At 44.3% G+C, this 17,663-nt stretch overlaps 2 pseudogenes; one reads left to right on the top strand and one right to left on the bottom strand.

The window, feature by feature from the left end:
* The window catches only part of LOC135516439 (VPS10 domain-containing receptor SorCS2-like), a 473,003-nt pseudogene extending 466,801 nt beyond the window's left edge, over positions 1-6,202 (top strand).
* A 5,264-nt stretch (positions 6,203-11,466) lies between these two features.
* Positions 11,467-17,663, bottom strand: part of LOC135516431 (actin filament-associated protein 1-like) — a 90,337-nt pseudogene continuing 84,140 nt past the window's right edge.

The raw sequence follows: 17,663 nt of genomic DNA, 5'->3' as shown, positions 1-17,663 counted from the left end.
CGATGCACAAAGTCCACAATCTGTCACTCATTAACATGAACTACAACTCCAGCCAAACCTCTTATCAAAACTACAAATCCCACAGTCCTTGGCTTAGGACTGAGGATGCCTATCCTCCGCTGTTTTTCAGAAAGCTGCCCGGCCGGAACGTGTACGCCCAGATGCACAATGAGAAGGAGCAGGAGATGACCAGCCCTGTCAATCACAGTGAGGACACGCAGCACATCATCCAGGGGGAGGAGTTTATTGACGATGACCTGGACTCACAGACTCTAGGTAACGCAGAAGGTAGCCCCGCCTTCTGTTCCCTGATCAGGATTAGGACTAACCCCCACTACTACTAACAGAACAGCCTTAATTAAAATCAGAGCTATGGGTTGGTTGAAAGAGAACCAACCAGTCATCCAGTCAAAGTATTAATTAAAATCAGAGCTATGGGTTGGTTGAAAGAGAACCAACCAGTCATCCAGTCAAAGTATTAATTAAAATCAGAGCTATGGGTTGGTTGAAAGAGAACCAACCAGTCATCTAGTCAAAGTATTAATTAAAATCAGAGCTATGGGTTGGTTGAAAGAGAACCAACCAGTCATCCAGTCAAAGTATTAATTAAAATCAGAGCTATGGGTTGGTTGAAAGAGAACCAACCAGTCATCTAGTCAAAGTATTAATTAAAATCAGAGCTATGGGTTGGTTGAAAGAGAACCAACCAGTCATCCAGTCAAAGTATTAATTAAAATCAGAGCTATGGGTTGGTTGAAAGAGAACCAACCAGTCATCTAGTCAAAGTATTAATTAAAATCAGAGCTATGGGTTGGTTGAAAGAGAACCAACCAGTCATCCAGTCAAAGTATTAATTAAAATCAGAGCTAAAGAGAACCAACCAGTCATCTAGTCAAAGGTTGGGTTGAAAGAGAACCAACCAGTCATCTAGTCAAAGTATTAATTAAAAAATCAGAGCTATGGGTTGGTTGAAAGAGAACCAGCCACCAGTCATCTAGTCAAAGTATTAATTAAAAAAATCAGAGCTATGGGTTGGTTGAAAGAGAACCAACCAGTCATGTAGTCAAAGTATTAATTAAAATCAGAGCTATGGGTTGGTTGAAAGAGAACCAACCAGTCATCCAGTCAAAGTATTAATTCAAATCAGAGCTATGGGTTGGTTGAAAGAGAACCAACCAGTCATGTAGTCAAAGTATTAATTAAAATCAGAGCTATGAAAAGAGAACCAACCAGTCATCTAGTCAAAGTATTAATTAAAATCAGAGCTATGGGTTGGTTGAAAGAGAACCAACCAGTCATCCAGTCAAAGTATTAATTCAAGCTATGGGTTGGTTGAAAGAGAACCAGAGTCATAGTCAAAGGGTTGGGTTGAAAGAGAACCAACCAGTCATCCAGTCAAAGTATTAATTAAAATCAGAGCTATGGGTTGGTTGAAAGAGAACCAACCAGTCATCCAGTCAAAGTATTAATTAAAATCAGAGCTATGGGTTGGTTGAAAGAGAACCAACCAGTCATCCAGTCAAAGAGAAAAGAACAATCAAGGAAATGCTTTAATGTTGCAAGATAAAGAAGCAGGTGGTATTTTCTCTTTTAAAACCAACCAACCCTCGACTCTGGTCTCACTACTTCCTCTCTCTCCTTGTTGCTAGGTAACCACTCGGGCGTGGTGCTGAGCATCAACTCCAGAGAGCTGCACAGCTACCTGACCAGCTGATGGCTGAACACAGACACGCTAATCAGCTAGCCATGCTAACGAGCACAGGGAACTCTAATCTGCCTTCCTCCTCTGTCGCTCTGTCTGACCAACCAATCCACCGCTCCCCGTACAGAGGAAGAGAGAAAGCACCACAGTACTACAGTCTAGCATTAGTCCCTCTCTGTCCTCTCCTCTCTGATTCCTCTCCACGGCCCCTTGCTCCCTCGTTTCCGTCTCTCGCTCAGAGGGACACTTATCCTCCGTTCTGCTCGTCTCTCTATCCCCCCCTCCACTGCGTTACTGTAACATCGGGGGTGTGGGCCAACTCTGCTTTTTACCCAGTGTCCTTTGCACCCAGTGTCCTTTGCACCAGCGTCCTTTGCACCCAGTGTCCTTGTGTCCTTGTACCCAGTGTCATGACTGCTCTGTGTGTTCTCATTGGCTAAACCCCTCGGGGAAGGATTGGACGCCACCCAGTGAGGAAAGAGAAATCCGGTGAAATCACAGAGAACACCCCGCCTACTGGCCTGCTATTTAGAACGCTCAGGACTGTAAGACTCGTCTTTCACTGACCCTCACCAGGTAGTTTCCAGATACGCTATACAGGGCATTTGGAAAGTATTCAGACTCCTTGACTTTTTCACGATGTTGTTACGTTCCAGCCTTATTCTAAAATGGATTAAATAGTTTTTTTCCCTCATCAATCTACACACAATACCCCATAATGACATCACAATACCCCATAATGACATCACAATACCCCATAATGACAAAGCAAAAACAGGTTGTATTTTTTTTTGCAACATAGATATTCAGACCCTTTACTCAGTACTTTGTTGAAGCACCTCTGGCAGTGATTACAGCCTCGAGTCTTCTTGGGTATGACGCTACAAGCTTGGCACAGCTGTATTTGAGGAGTTTCTCCCATTCTTCTCTGCAGATCTTCTCAAGCTCTGTCAGGTTGGATGGGGAGCGTCGCTGCACAGCTATTTTCAGGTTTCTCCAGAGATGTTCGATTGGGTTCAAATCCGAGCTCTGGCTGGGCCACTCAAGGACATTCAAAGACTTGTCTCGAAGCCACTCCTGTGTTGTCTTGGCTGTGGGCTTAGGGTCATTTTCCTGTTGGAAGGTGAACCTTCACCCCAGCCTGAGGACCTGAGTGCTCTGGAGGAGGTTTTCATCAAGGATCTCTCTGTTCTTTCCATTGATTTTTCCCTCCAACCTGACTAGTCTCCCCGTCCCCGCAGCATGATGCTGCCACCACCATGCTTCACTTTAAAGATGATACCAGGTTTCCTCCAGATGTGACACTTGGCATTCAGGCCAAAGAGTTCAATGTTTGATTCATCAAACCAGAGAATCTTGTTTCTCATGGTCTGAGTCCTTAAGGTGCCTATAGTGGCTTTACCATAAAGGCCTGATTGATGGAGTGTTGCAGAGATGGTTGTCCTTCTGGAAGGTTCTCCCATCTCCACAGAGGAACTCTGGAGCTCTGTCAGAGTGACCATCGGGTTCTTGGTCACCTCCCTGACCAAGGTCATTCTGCTTAGTTTGGCCGGGCGGCCAGCTCTAGGAAGAGTCTTGGTGGTTCCAAACTTCTTCTATTTAAGAATGAGGCCACTGTGTTGTTGGGGACCTTCAATGTGGCAGAAATGTTTGGTACTCTTCCCCAGATCAGTGCCTCGACACAATCCTGTCGCTTTACGGACAATTCCTTCCACCTCATGGCTTTGTTTTTGCTCTGACATTCACTGTCAACTGTGGGATCTTATATAGACAGGCCTTTCCAAATCATGTCCAATCAATTGAATTTACCACAGGTGGACTTGAATCAAGTTGTAGAAACATCTCAAGGATGATCAATGGAAACAGGATGCACATGAGCTCAATTTTGAGTCTCATAGCAAAGAGTCTGAATACTTATGTAAATAATGTATTTTTGTTTTTTTATTTGAATACATTTACAAACATTTCTAAAATACTGTTTTTTTCGTTTTGTCTTTATGTGGTATTGTGTGTAGATTGATGAGGGAAAAAATGCATTTCATCAATTTTAGAACAAGGTAACAAAATGTGGAAAAAGTCAAGGGCATTGAATACTTTCCGAATGCACTGTATATACAAAAGTATGTGGACACCCCATCAAATTAGTAGATATGGCTATTTCAGCCACACCCGTTGGTGACAGGTGTATAAAATCGAGCACACAGCCATGCAATCGCCATAGACAAACATTGGCAGTAGAATTGCATTACTGAAGAGCTCAGTGACTTTCAATGTTGGATGCCATCTTTCCAACAAGTCAGTTCGTCAAATTTCTGTCTATTTCTGCTAGAGCTTCCCCGGTAACCTGTAAATGATTTTACCGGAGCAACAACGGCTCAGCCACGAAGTGGTAGACCCCGCAACCTCACAGAACGGGACCGCCTAGTGCATTTACGTGCTTCAAACTTTGTGGCAACAGTTTGAGGAAGGCCCTTCCCTGTTTCAGCATGACAATGTCCCTGTGCACAAAGTGAAGTCCATACAGAAATGGTTTGTCGAGATCGGTGTGGAAGAACTTGACTGGCCTGCACAGAGGCCTGACCTCAACCCTATCGAACACCTTTGGGATGAATTGGAACGCCAACTGCGAGCCAAGCCTAAACTCCCGCCCGACCTCACTAATGCTCTTGTGGCTGAATGGAAGCAAGTCCCTGCAGCAATGTTCCAACATATAGTGGAAAGCCTTCCCAGAAGAGTGGAGGCTGTTATAGCAGCAAACTCCATATTAATGCCCATGATTTTTGAATGAGATCTTCGATGAGCATATGTCCACATACTTTTGGTAACGTAGTGTATCCTAGTTCACCAGTAGTAGGATTGTGGGGTGCCACCAAAACAGAACCACTCAATGACCAGGCCATAGCCTTGAGAAGTACAGTTTGGTAAAATAGTTCTGGATGGGCATAGTTTAGCAGTGGAGAAAAGAGAGGTGGAGTTGTTAACACCTCCATTACTACCAAATAAAGAGAAGCAATGTTTTTAAAAGAAGCAATTTATAATTGTCTCTTTCTCTCTCTCTCACACTTCAAATGCAATAACACTCTTATTCGGGAAAGAATGAGATAGAGGGCCCACTTTAAATCTGCAGGGAAGTTATATGAAGGATCGGACATGAAACGGGAGCAGTCTGAACTGAGACAGGGTTGCCTTTGTGAGAAGAATGCAACTACCCATTTAGGCACTAGGGGGTGGTGTTGCTCTGTTTATAAATCCCAGATACAGGTACTTGCCGTTGAGCTAAAATGAAGCATGTGGGAAAATCCTCTTTCATTCACCATTATTGACATGCAATCCTTGTTCATATGTTTCCTTTTCATCATACAACAATGTATAAGAATGCTCTTTAGTAATTCATATTTTAATCTTTTTTTATTTTTTTTAAAAGATGAAGTCTTTGTATAATAAAAAAAAGTAATGTTTTATGGTATTTGATGAGCAGGTTAAAAGAGTGACACGTAGAATGGTGTGTGGTTGTGTGATATTTCAGCACATTTACAGCATGTCCCCTAGAAAGCAATTGTTTGCCCCACGGTGCCTAAAAACAAGTGGACTCCTCTGCTCATTTAACATGAACTACAACTCCAGCCAAACCTCTCATCAAAACGACAAAATCCCACATTTCCTGTGCATTTCCTCTTTTTTTTATTTACTAATAACAGTTTGACCCCAACCCCAAGATAGCCCCCGAGTCAGAGGTCAACGTGATTTCATTTCGCCAGAGACAAAGTCGTCGTCATGGAGATGGTGTGGCTGTCATTATTGAGCCTATGTTAGGCAGAGTTACTGGTGGTATTTCTCCCCATATAATTTGTCTTGTGTACATAGATTTGTATATATGAACAACCTCTCACTGTATATAGTCCTTCACGTGAGTGTGAGTATTTTCCACTGATACCAAAACATACACAGTTGTTTTTTGGTCTCCTCCACTGAATCCTCTCATAACAGTACAATGACGCAGAGAGTTTCTCAATACCATTGCTTGCTTCTCATGTATCAGCGATATTTCAGTGTATAGCTAAGTATCATAGACTTTTAGATAGGCTACTTTTTGTTGTATCCATTGTTTAACTGGAAAGGATCACTCATTATCAAATCTACAACATTGGTATGTAGCTTTCCTTTCCTTCTCAAATATCCCAAGATGTTTAATGTAGTCATCTTGAAGAGTACAGTCTAGAGTGAAGTGGACCATCTTCACACATTGGGCCATACAGACTTGCTAGGGATGTCTTGAATGAGACAGTACTAGTCTACAGACCAATGCTCAGAGTCAAGCTTCTAGACTTCCAGTGAGACAGTTCCATCCATGATGATTGTAGGCCTATCTGATACATCCAGACACACATTGGCCTGCCTGTCTGTTCTTCATGTTCTTTTGTACATATATCTGCTTATATTTGGCTTGTTCTTAGTTTTCTAGAGATGTCTCGTCTGTTATTATGTCCACCCCTTGTTGAAGGGGGGTCAAGAGAATCCAATATATTTGTGAAGGAGATTCACTGTTGATGACTACGACCATGTGAAGTTGACCTCACAGTTTTATTCATGTTTTTTTGGTTTGTTTGAATTTTGGTAAATAAATGAAAAATGTTATGAAGTCCTCAACAGAAAGCGTAGCGCACGCATTTAACATGCATTCTGGAATAAATCACTCCCCTAAATCTACATGTTGGTTGTCATCATTGTATCTGCTCAATAAGTATTCCACTTTCTTCAATGGCTTGATGATTTAGTTGACGAGTTGATTCAGCTGTGTTAGTTCTGGAATAGATCAAGTACATGGAATGGCTGGGGGTGGGGCTGAGAAAGACGAGAGATTGGATAAATGCTTTTTTTTTTAAACCTACCCAACTCACAGTAAATATGTACTTAGTAATGGCACACATGGGAATTTAACTAACAATGCTCCTGTTCCCAATACCTTGCTCCTTCCAACTGAGTGATTGGTATGTTCAAATCCAAGTGAATGGTTTTCATCAAGTGAATGACTAACATGTCATCACCAATTAGCAGATTTGATTGGCTAAGAACTAATCGGTTCGAGCCAACATCTCTTCTACTTTAATGAACGTTTGCAGAACTCTCAATGTCAAACATACAAAGAAAAGCATTTTTTAGGTGTGAAGGAGTTGGTGGCTTTGGCGTGAGGATGTCAGCCCTGAAGCGCAGGGTCATGTCCAGGCAAGGCACTTCCGAGTGTGGTAGGTTTTTGTATGTTTTTTTTTTCATTTTGGAAAGCATTCAGACCACTTCCCTTTTTCAACATTTTGTTAAGTTACAGCCTCGAAAATGGATTAAATAAATGTTTTTCCTCATCAATCTACACACAATACCCCATAACGACAAAGAGAAAACAGGTATTTATACATTTTTGCAAAAAAGCAAAGCAGAAATACCAAATTTACATAAGTATTCAGAGACTTTGCTAAATTCTAAATTGAGCTCAGTTGCATCCTGTTTCCATTGATTATCATTGAGATGTTTCTACAACTTGGAGTCCACCTGTGGTAAATTCCATTGATTGGACATGATTTGGAAAGGCACACACCTGTCTATATAAAGGTCCCACAGTTGACAGTGCATGTCAGAGCAACAAAAAAAAGGTTGAAGGAATTGTCCGTAGAGTTCTGAGACAGGATTGTGTCAAGGCACAGATCTGTGGAAGGGTACCAAAAAATGTCTGCAGCATTGAAGGTCCCCAAGAACACAGTGGCCTCCATCATTCTTAAATGGAAGAAGTTTGGAACCACAGAGAATATTCCTAGAGCTGGCCTCCCGGCCAAACTGACCAATTGGGTGAGAAGGGCCTTGGTCAGGGAGGTCACTCTGACAGAGTTCCTCTGTGGAGATGGGAGAACCTTCCAGAAGGACAACCATCTCTGGAGCACTCCACCAATCAGGCCTTTATGGTAGAATGGCCAGACGGAAGCCACTCCTCTGTAAAAGGCACATGACAGCGTGCTTGGAGTTTGCCAAAAGGCACCTAAAACTCTCATACCATGAGAAACAAGATTATGTGGTCTGATGAAACCAAGATTGAACTCTTTGGCCTGAATGCCAAGCTTCACATCTGGAGGAAACCTGGCACCATCCCTACAGTGAAGCACGGTGGTGGCAGCATCATGCTGTGGAGATGTTTTTCAGCAGTATGGACTGGGAGACTAGTCAGGAACGAGGGAAAGATGAATGGAGCAAAGAACAGAGAGATCCTTGAATAGAACCTGCTCCAGAGCGCTCAGGACCTCAGACTGGGGCGAAGGTTCACCTTCCAAAAGGACAACGACCCTAAGCACACAGCCAACACAGGAGTGACTTAAGGACAAGTCTCTGAATGTCCTTGAGTGGCCCAGCCAGAGCCACGACTTGAACCCGATCAAACATCTCGAGAGAGACCTGAAAATAGCTGTGCAGCGACGCTCCCCATCCAACCTGACAGAGCTTGAAAGGATCTGCAGAGAAGAATGGGAGAAACTCCCCAAATACAGGTGTGCCAAGCTTGTAGCGTCATACCCAAGACTTGAGGCTGTAATCACTGCCAAAGGTGCTTCAACAAAGTACTGAGTAAAGGGTCTGAATACATATGCAAATGTGAGATATGGCGTGAAGATTGCTGAGCGGAAAAACAACTATTTAATACATTTTAGAGTAAGGCTGTAACGTAACAAAATGAGGAGTCAAAATCAAGGAGTCTGAATACTTTCCGAATGACCTGTAATATTACTAGATGTGGTGACAAAGGTGTAATGATCTCACCTGTTAACCACAGAGTTGTGGGAAGGTGATAGCTGATGGGGGTAATGTTTGGGGGTACATCTGCCTGTGAACACCAGTGGTTATGGAATATCAGGCACTTAGTTTAATATAGACATGTTCTATTAAGAAGTTAAGCACCTAATTTTGCCCCATTACCACAGTTCAGAAATTACACGGGGGGGGACCCCAGGTTTTACCTACCCCTACTTCTCATGCCCTTCTGCCTGCACCCGCCAGCCAATCATCCCTTCACGTCTTCCTTGGTTCAATATCACAACCCTTACGGGGTGAGATCCTTACGCCACAGACTCCTTCAACACAATACGCACTTCTCTTTGTTTGTTTGACGTTGATAGTTGCAGAAATGTACACTAAAACGCAAGAGATGAGGCTCAAACCGACAACCGCTTGCAATAGCAAGGCAGGTATCAAACCCCAAAGCCACCAACTCCTTCACGATTGAAACACCTATCTTTGACATAGACAATTAAAGAAACTAAAGAGCAAGAGATGAAGAGCTAACCCACGACCTCTTGGCTATATTGCAGGGATTTAAAACCAGCGGCATGAACCTTTTCTCATTTGGGAAAATATCTGTACTCCGATCTCTCTCCTACGTGGCCTGGAAACCGATAAGTGGTCGAGGAGTGTGTCAATACGTTCCTTGATTGCCTAGTTTTAGCGAGGAAGCACAAGTGTGTCCCTACCGGAGTTCATTTGCAGAAGAGTTTTGAAATCTGCCAACGCCACCTTTGAATCAGCTGCTGTTAATTTAAAAACGACATGCTACTTACCTGTTCATTTATAACATCTTGCACAACTAGCTAAATGTGTTATCACTTTCTACATTTATTTTAAGGTTCAACCCTGTAAATGTCATTTGTCTGATGACGCGCGATTGCACAAGGAGAGTAATTTCAAATAAGCACATTTTCATCCACTTTCCATCTCCTCGATTACCCATGACCTTTTTCAAAAGGAGGCCAGAGAGGATGCAGGAGTTGAACAAATTCAATTGATAAAAGGCCGTTGCCCGTTCTGCACAAATTTGTGCAGGTGCAATGATCGGTAAACTGCTCTGACAGCTGATGCGTAATTGATAATGTGGTTGTCATCCTCCATTGCTTCAGACCCATCCAGATGAATCCGATCAAATGAGACAATCTCCAGCAGATCTAAAAAAAAGCTACAGCATTATTAGGTTTATTCCTGCATTGATGGGACTAGCATGTTGTTGTTTCATCAGCTAGCAGTTAGCACGTTTTGATTGACTGTTTTCTTACATAACGTGAGAACCACAAGTATTGGGACAGTGAACATTTGTGTTGTTGTTTTGGCACTGTACTCCAAATTCACTTGTGTATTAAAGTAGTCAAACGTTTAGAATTTGGTCCCATATTCCTAGCACAATTAACGTGCACCCTACCATGATTACTTATAATCCTGAATGAATCGTGAATAACGAGTGAGAAAGTTAAGAGGCATAAATATCATACCCCCAAAAATGCTAGATTAATGCGGTAGCAACCACATTAATGTAGTGTTTAAAAGCATATATTCTTATTTACAATAAAAGTGACAATACATTATCTACCATTCAAAATAATCTGAAACACAACCAAAACAGTTTATAGAGTCACAAGCTTGATGTAGTCATTGTGTGCTAGGAATATGGGACCAAATACTACATTTTTTGCTACTTTAATACACGTAAGTAAATTTGTTCCCTAAAATGGGTGGACTACGTACAACAAGTGCTGTCATTTCTAACCGGTTCCCCCCGACATGGATGAAAATACCCTCAAATTAAAGCTGAGTCTGCACTTTAACATCAGTCATTGTATCACTTCAAATCCAAAGTGCTGGAGTACAGAGCCAAAACAACAATAAATGGCACTGTCCCAATACATTTCTTTCAATGCTTTGTTTTTTGAGAACATACAGATAAATAACATTTTCATGGAGTTTTGAGCTTCATTTTCAATAAACACAAGGCCTGAGAAAGGGAACATTTGTAAAGAGGTTTATTACTTTTTATATACAGCCGTTCGTCACCGAGTTGGCGACTGTCAATAGAAGTACAATGGAGTAGACAAGTCTAAGGTGCAAAACAAACATTGTTGTTGTTTCTCCCCTACTCCCTTTACCCAAAACACCCAACCCCTCCCCTCTCTCCCCCTCCACTCTTTTGTTGTTTCTCCCCTACTCCCTTTACCCAAAACACCCAACCCCTCCCCTCTCCCCCACTCTTTTGTTGTTTCCCCCTACTCCCTCCCAAAACACCCAACCCAACCCCTCCTCCACTCTTGTTGTTTCTCCCCTACTCCCTTTACCCAAAACACCCAACCCCTCCCCTCTCTCCCCCTCCACTCTTTTGTTGTTTCTCCCCTACTCCCTTTACCCAAAACACCCAACCCCTCCCCTCTCCCCCCCTCTCTCCCTCCTCCACTCTTTTGTTGTTTCTCCCCTACTCCCTTTACCCAAAACACCCAACCCCTCCCCTCTCTCCCCCCCACTCTTTTGTTGTTTCTCCCCTACTCCCTTTACCCAAAACACCCAACCCCTCCCCTCTCCCCCCCTCTCTCCCTCCTCCACTCTTGTTGTTTCTCCCCTACTCCCTTTACCCAAAACACCCAACCCAACCCCTCCCCTCTCTCCCCTCCACTCTTTTGTTGTTTCTCCCCTACTCCCTTTACTACTCCCTTTACCCTCTTTTGTTGTTTCTCCCCTACTCCCTTTACCCAAAACACCCAACCCAACCCCTCCCCTCTCTCCCCTCCACTCTTTTGTTGTTTCTCCCCTACTCCCTTTACCCAAAAACACCCAACCCCTCCCCTCTCCCCCTCCCTCCCTCCTCCACTCTTTTGTTGTTTCTCCCCTACTCCCTTTAAACCCAACCCCTCCCCCTCTCTCCCCCTGCCTCCCCCTTTGTTGTTTCTCCCCTACTCCCTTTACCCAATACACCCCCCCTCCTCCTCCTCCCATCCTGTCCCCTCCCAAAAAGCTTTGTACAGGTACAATGGGTTCACATGTTCTGAGTGACATCATCTCTCTCTCTGCCCAACAGAAAAGAGAGGGATCCAAAATGGACCAGATGCGTAACTCTTTCTCCCCTCCCTGTAAACCTCTCCTCATCTCTCCCTCATCTTGTGGTGAGAGCTCTAACTCGCAGCCTAGTTGGACTTTGGCCGGGATCCAATCCGATCGCAGGTTATGGGCATTGAGGCTTTTTAAGGCAATGTTCCCATTCACGATAAACACTGCATATGTCGACTCAATTGCCTTTAAAACACCACGATGCATTTAACCCGCGATGGGATTGAACCCCAACCTCAATCTGAATGAAAAGAGAGGCAAAGAGGGATACAAACATGCACACGGATAACTTGAAAACAGCTGTTGGCGGCCATTTTTGTTACGCACAGCCTCATATTCCAACTAGGCCAATAAATGCACCATAAACCAGACGTTTTACAGGTAAACGTGCCTTTGAGTAAAAATAGTAAAAACTTAGCTTGCTTGCAGTAGTACATCAACATGCTACGTCTCACCCCTACAAAGCACCGTGGTTAGATTACACTGAGCAGTGTGGATATGGGAATATTTTGCAGTGTACTGTAGATGTGGTAAAATCATTACCAAAAACACCATTAGAAATACATGACATAAAACTGTCTGTGGTGTGTGTGTGTGTGTGTGATGTGTGTGTGTGTGTGTGTGTGTGATGTGTGTGTGATGTGTATGAGCTGAAACGTGTTGCTAGAGTAGCAGCTGGAAGTTCAAGAATCCACAACCAGATTACAGTCTCTGGTTGAAGCAGATAACACACAGTATTTCTGACCATACAGGCCTCTATTTCTAACAGTGTATTAATGATGGGGTTGGAATGTGCCTCAAGACATTTTAAAACACACACACACACACACATACAAACTAATGCATACATACACACAAACTAACACACACACACACACACACACACACACACACACACACACACACACACACACACACACACACACACACACACACACACACACACACACACACACACACACACACACACACACACACACACACACACACACACACACACACACACACAGAGTGAGACCAGACCACAGGGTTACAGTGCACCAGTGGCATGATTATAAGAGCTGTGGCCCGAGGCTCCTGGATGCAGAAGTGTGAATACGAGAGGCTACATTACTTGAGGTTGAGGACTTTTCCAACGCCAGTGGCCAAACTCACCAAAACACCGCCACGCCTTAGTCTGACCCGCACATTCCAAAGGCCCACTCCCAGGCATCAACCACTAAGGACTAGGAGTACTGTAGGTGTTTTGCTGGTTTGATGATTTGAAAATCATCTGGATTGCCTAACAGTGATACTAACGGCTGGATCCAGATGCTGTGGACATTAGTGGCACAGTGCAGTTCCTGTTCTAAAGAGAGGGAGCTATACAATACAACAAGCATTAAATATTATCAACATAAATAATCACGAGGATGCTAGTATTTACCTAAGAAACATTTACAAATAAATATGCACTTGATTTTGGAACCCCATGAGTTGTAGAAACCTGATTGTTTTATGTGATGGAGAAACACGCAACGAGAGACTGTATGAAAGTGGATGACTGCAAAACAAAAACGAACAAAAAAAAACAAGATTGGGCGATACAAAAGCACACAACAGAGTAGTTGAAATATGACATGGTATTATGCAATGGTACGCTAGAAAAAGACTGCTAGTTCTTTATGTCCAGGAAATAAAGTAGACAAAAAAAAAAGAATCAACATTGTCTCGATCGTCTCTCTGTTTGGCTATGCTTGTAGTGTACTCCTCTTCAACCTTCTTCCCCATACGAACTGATTTAAATAAATATATACACGCATTAAAATAAAATAAAAAGATAATAAGATAGGACTGTTGTGAACAGAGTTGTTGCTCATGTGCCAGTCTTCATCTCCCATTCCTGCAACAAAGGGAGCACTGAGTGAGTTGAGACGTACATGCAAATACACACAAATACCACAGTCACACGCAAATTCAGTGCAGTCATTAGACTGGGATGGGTGTGTGTCAGATGTGTGGTAATACAGGTGAATGAGTGCAGAGGATGTTTTGAGTGTGTGTGTGTTTTTTAATTTTTTTATTTTACCTTTATTTAACTAGGCAAGTCAGTTAAGAACAAATTCTTATTTTCAATGACGGCCTTGGAACAGTGGGTTAACTGCCTGTTCAGGGGCAGAACGACAGATTTGTACCTTGTCAGCTTGGGGATATGAACTTGCAACCTTTCGGATACTAGTCCAACGCTCTAACGACTAGGCTACCCTGCCGCCCCGTGTGTGTGTGTGTGTGTACGTAAATTCAGGAGTGTGTGTGTGTGTGTGTGTGTGTGTGTGTGTCAGAAGAGGCTGGTGGGAGGAGCTATAGGAGAATTGGCTCATTGTAAGGCCTGGAATGGAATAGAATCAAATGTGGTTTCCATATGTTTGATGTGTTTGATACCGTTCCATTCATTCTAATCCGATCCAGAAATTACAATGAGCCCCTCCTCCAATAGCTCCTCCCACCAGCCTCCACTGGTGTGTGTTCTCCGTAACTCTGTCCCACCTTAGCCTTCTTGAGGACATGGCCGCGGACGGCCGAGGGTTTCTGATTGGTCGTTCTGCGTAGGAGGGAGGCACTGTTGACGGGCAGAGTAGAACAGCTCTCTGTGTCACTGGTGTCACAGCTGGAGATGGGAGAGTTCTCTAGGGTACGCCTCAGCAACACTGGGGACTGGATACACACCATTCAGAGTCAGCAGCAACATTTGCAACAGCCTGTTTCTCATGAGTATGTTGGGCGTCTTGACACAGTGAACAGACTATAGATGACTGTTATCAAGCTGGACACAGCGAAGAGACTATAAATGACTGTTATCAAGCTGGACACAGTGAAGAGACTATAAATGACTGTTATCAAGCTGGACACCTATAAATGTAGGTCAATTATCTTTTCTGCACAGGTTTGATTTAGTTTTAGTCATTTCAATTGAATGCTTTTGTCTGTTCACTGTTCACTTTTCAAGAGAAGGAAGCCATTGTACAGTACTGAGACTCAGCCATGGGTCATGGACATGGTAGAGACAGCCAGACCAGGACTTAATGGTTCCTCTCTAGGTATCTGCCTTCCAGGGAGTTTTTTTCCAGGGAGTTTTTTGGTGTTTTAGGCTGGGCTTCTGCCTCTGCATTGCCACTGTGCATTCTGCCTCTGCATTGCTTGCTCTTTGGTGTTTTAGGCTGGGCTTCTGCCTCTGCATTGCTTGCTCTTTGGTGTTTTAGGCTGGGCTTCTGCCTCTGCATTGCTTGCTCTTTGGTGTTTTAGGCTGGGCTTCTGCCTCTGCATTGCTTGCTCTTTGGTGTTTTAGGCTGGGCTTCTGCCTCTGCATTGCTTGCTCTTTGGTGTTTTAGGGGCTTCTGGGCTTGCTCTTTGGTAAGGCACTTTGTGACAACTGCTGATGTAAAAAAAAAAAAAAGATTGATAAAACAAACCTGTGGGCTGGAGGTGCCAGACTTGGGCTCGATGGTGAGTCCCAGAGTGACTCCTCCGTTCAGGGCCTTCTTGAGACTCTCCTTGACCTCTGTCATCTCCAGCTCCAGGCTCACCCGCTCGTCCTCCTTCAGCTTGCACTCGTCCTCCACCCTTTTCAGCCGCTCTGTCAGGGACCCAGCGCAGCGCTTAGCTGTGTGAAGGAGGTGGAGGAAGGAGGCTTTAGAATGGGTCACCGCACTACCGTACACTCTTAGTATCTGTCCTTCCTTACACTCCGTACACTCTTAGTATTGTAGTTTATTGAGAAGTCAGTCAGGAAAAAGAACATCTGACTCCCATCTCTCCCCCTCCAAACCCTTCTTCCATCCTGCACCCTCAATCCTAAACCTAACCCACCCATCCATAACTCCACTCACTACTAACCCTCCCATCATCTCCATCTTACACTACTTTCACTCCCACCTCTCCCTCTTCTCTCTACCTTGGTAGAAGCAGTGTGTGTGTGTGTGTGTGTGTGTGTGTGTGTGTGTGTGTGTGTCGTACCGGTGCTGGCCTCCATGGCGGTGCGCAGGTCTTTCCTGTCCTTCTTCAGCTGGGTCAGACGGTTCCTGATGTCCTGCTTTCTGTTGATTAGCTCCTCCTCTTTAGCCTGCAGCATCTTGGCGTCCGCCTCCACACGGTTCTTACCGTACTTATACTGCTCTGCACCTACAGGACAGAGAGGAGAGAGGAGTTCTATACACACTACATGACCAAAAGGACGTGGACACCTGCTTGTTGAACATCTCATTCCAACATCATGAGCATTAATATGGAGTTTGTCCCCCCCTGCGGCTATAACAGCCTCCACTCTTCTGGGAAGGCTTTCCACTGGATGTTGGAATATTGCTGCTACAACAGCCTCCACTCATCTGGGAAGGCTTTCCACTGGATGTTGGAACATTGCTGCTATAACAGCCTCCACTCTTCTGGGAAGGCTTTCCACTGGATGTTGGAACATTGCTGCAGGGACTTGCTTCCATTCAACCACAAGAGCATTAGTGAGGTCGGAAACTGATGTTGCGCGATTAGGACTGGCTCGCAGTCGGCATTCCAATTCCAATCCCAAAGGTGTCCAATGAGGTTGAGGTCAGGGCTCTGTGCAAGTCAGTCAAGTTCTTCCACACCGATTTTGACAAACCATTTCTGTATGGACCTTGATTTGTGCACAGGGGGCATTGTCATGCTGAAACAGGAAAGGGCCTTTTCCCCAAACTGTTGCCAGAAAGTTGGAAGCACAGAAATGCACTAGGCGGTCCCGTTCTTTGAGTTTGCGTGGCCTACCACTTCACGGCTGAGCCATTGTTGCTCATCGAGAATGTAATTTTATGCTGTAGCATTAAGATTTCCCTTCACTGGACCTAAGAGGCCCAAACCATGAAAAACAGCTCCAGACCATTAATCCTCCTCCACCAAACTTTACAGTTGGCACTATGCATTGGGGCAGGTAGCATTCTCCTGGCATCCACCATACCCAAATTCATCCGTCGGACTGCCAGATGGTGAAGCGTTATGCAGAGATTTACACCACTCCAGCCGACATTTGGCATGGTGCATGGTGATCTTAGGATTGTGTGCGGCTGCTTGGCCATGGAAACCCATTTCATGAAGCTCCCGACAAACAGTTATTGTGCTGACATTGCTTCCAGAGGCAGTTTGGAACTCGGTAGTGAGTGTTGTAACCGAGGACAGACGGTTTATAAGCTCTACGCACTTCAGCACTCAGCGGTCCCATTCTGTGAGCTTATGCGGCCTACCACTTCACGGCTGAGCCGTTGTTGCTCCTAGACGATTCCACTTCACAATAACAGCACTTACATTTGACCAGGGCAGCTCTAGCAGGAACGTAATTTGCCAAACTTGTTGGAAAGGTGGTATCCTATGACAGTGTCACGTAGAAAGTCACTGAGCTCTTCAGTACGGGCCATTCTACTTCCAATTTTTGTCTATGGAGATTGCAGGGCTGTGTGCTCAATTTTTATACACCTGTCAGCAACGGGTATTGCTGAAATAGCCGAATCCACTCATTTGAAGGGCTGTCCACATACTTCTGTTTATATAGTGTACCTTCACACCATTAAACTCAAACAGTGTGGGGAAATGGGCAATGGAAGGGAGGAGAGAAGGGGAGAAGGAGGGATTAGGGGGGAGGGAGAAGGAGGGATTAGGGGGAAGGGGAAGGAGGGATTTGGGGAAAAAGAGGGATTAGGAGGAGAATAGAATCATAGGAGGTGAGGGGAGGGGAATGGAATGGATGAGAGGAATGGGATAACAGGGATGAGAGGAATGGGATAACGGGATGAGAGGAATGGGATAACGGGATGAGAGGAATGGGATAACAGGGATGAGAGGAATGGGATAACAATGGGATGAGAGGAATGGAATAACGGGATGAGAGGAATGGGAGAACAGGGGATGAGAGGAATGGGATAACAGGGGATGAGAGGAATGGGATAACAGGATGAGAGGAATGGGATAACAGGGGATGAGAGGAATGGGATAACAAGGGATGAGAGGAATGGAATAACGGGATGAGAGGAATGGGAGAACAGGGGATGAGAGGAATGGGATAACAGGGGAT

This window comes from Oncorhynchus masou, chromosome 27 (assembly GCF_036934945.1).
Source record: "Oncorhynchus masou masou isolate Uvic2021 chromosome 27, UVic_Omas_1.1, whole genome shotgun sequence".
Lineage (NCBI taxonomy): Eukaryota > Metazoa > Chordata > Actinopteri > Salmoniformes > Salmonidae > Oncorhynchus > Oncorhynchus masou.
Note: the sequence above shows the minus strand (reverse complement) of the source record. Positions and strands in the feature narration are given on the sequence as shown.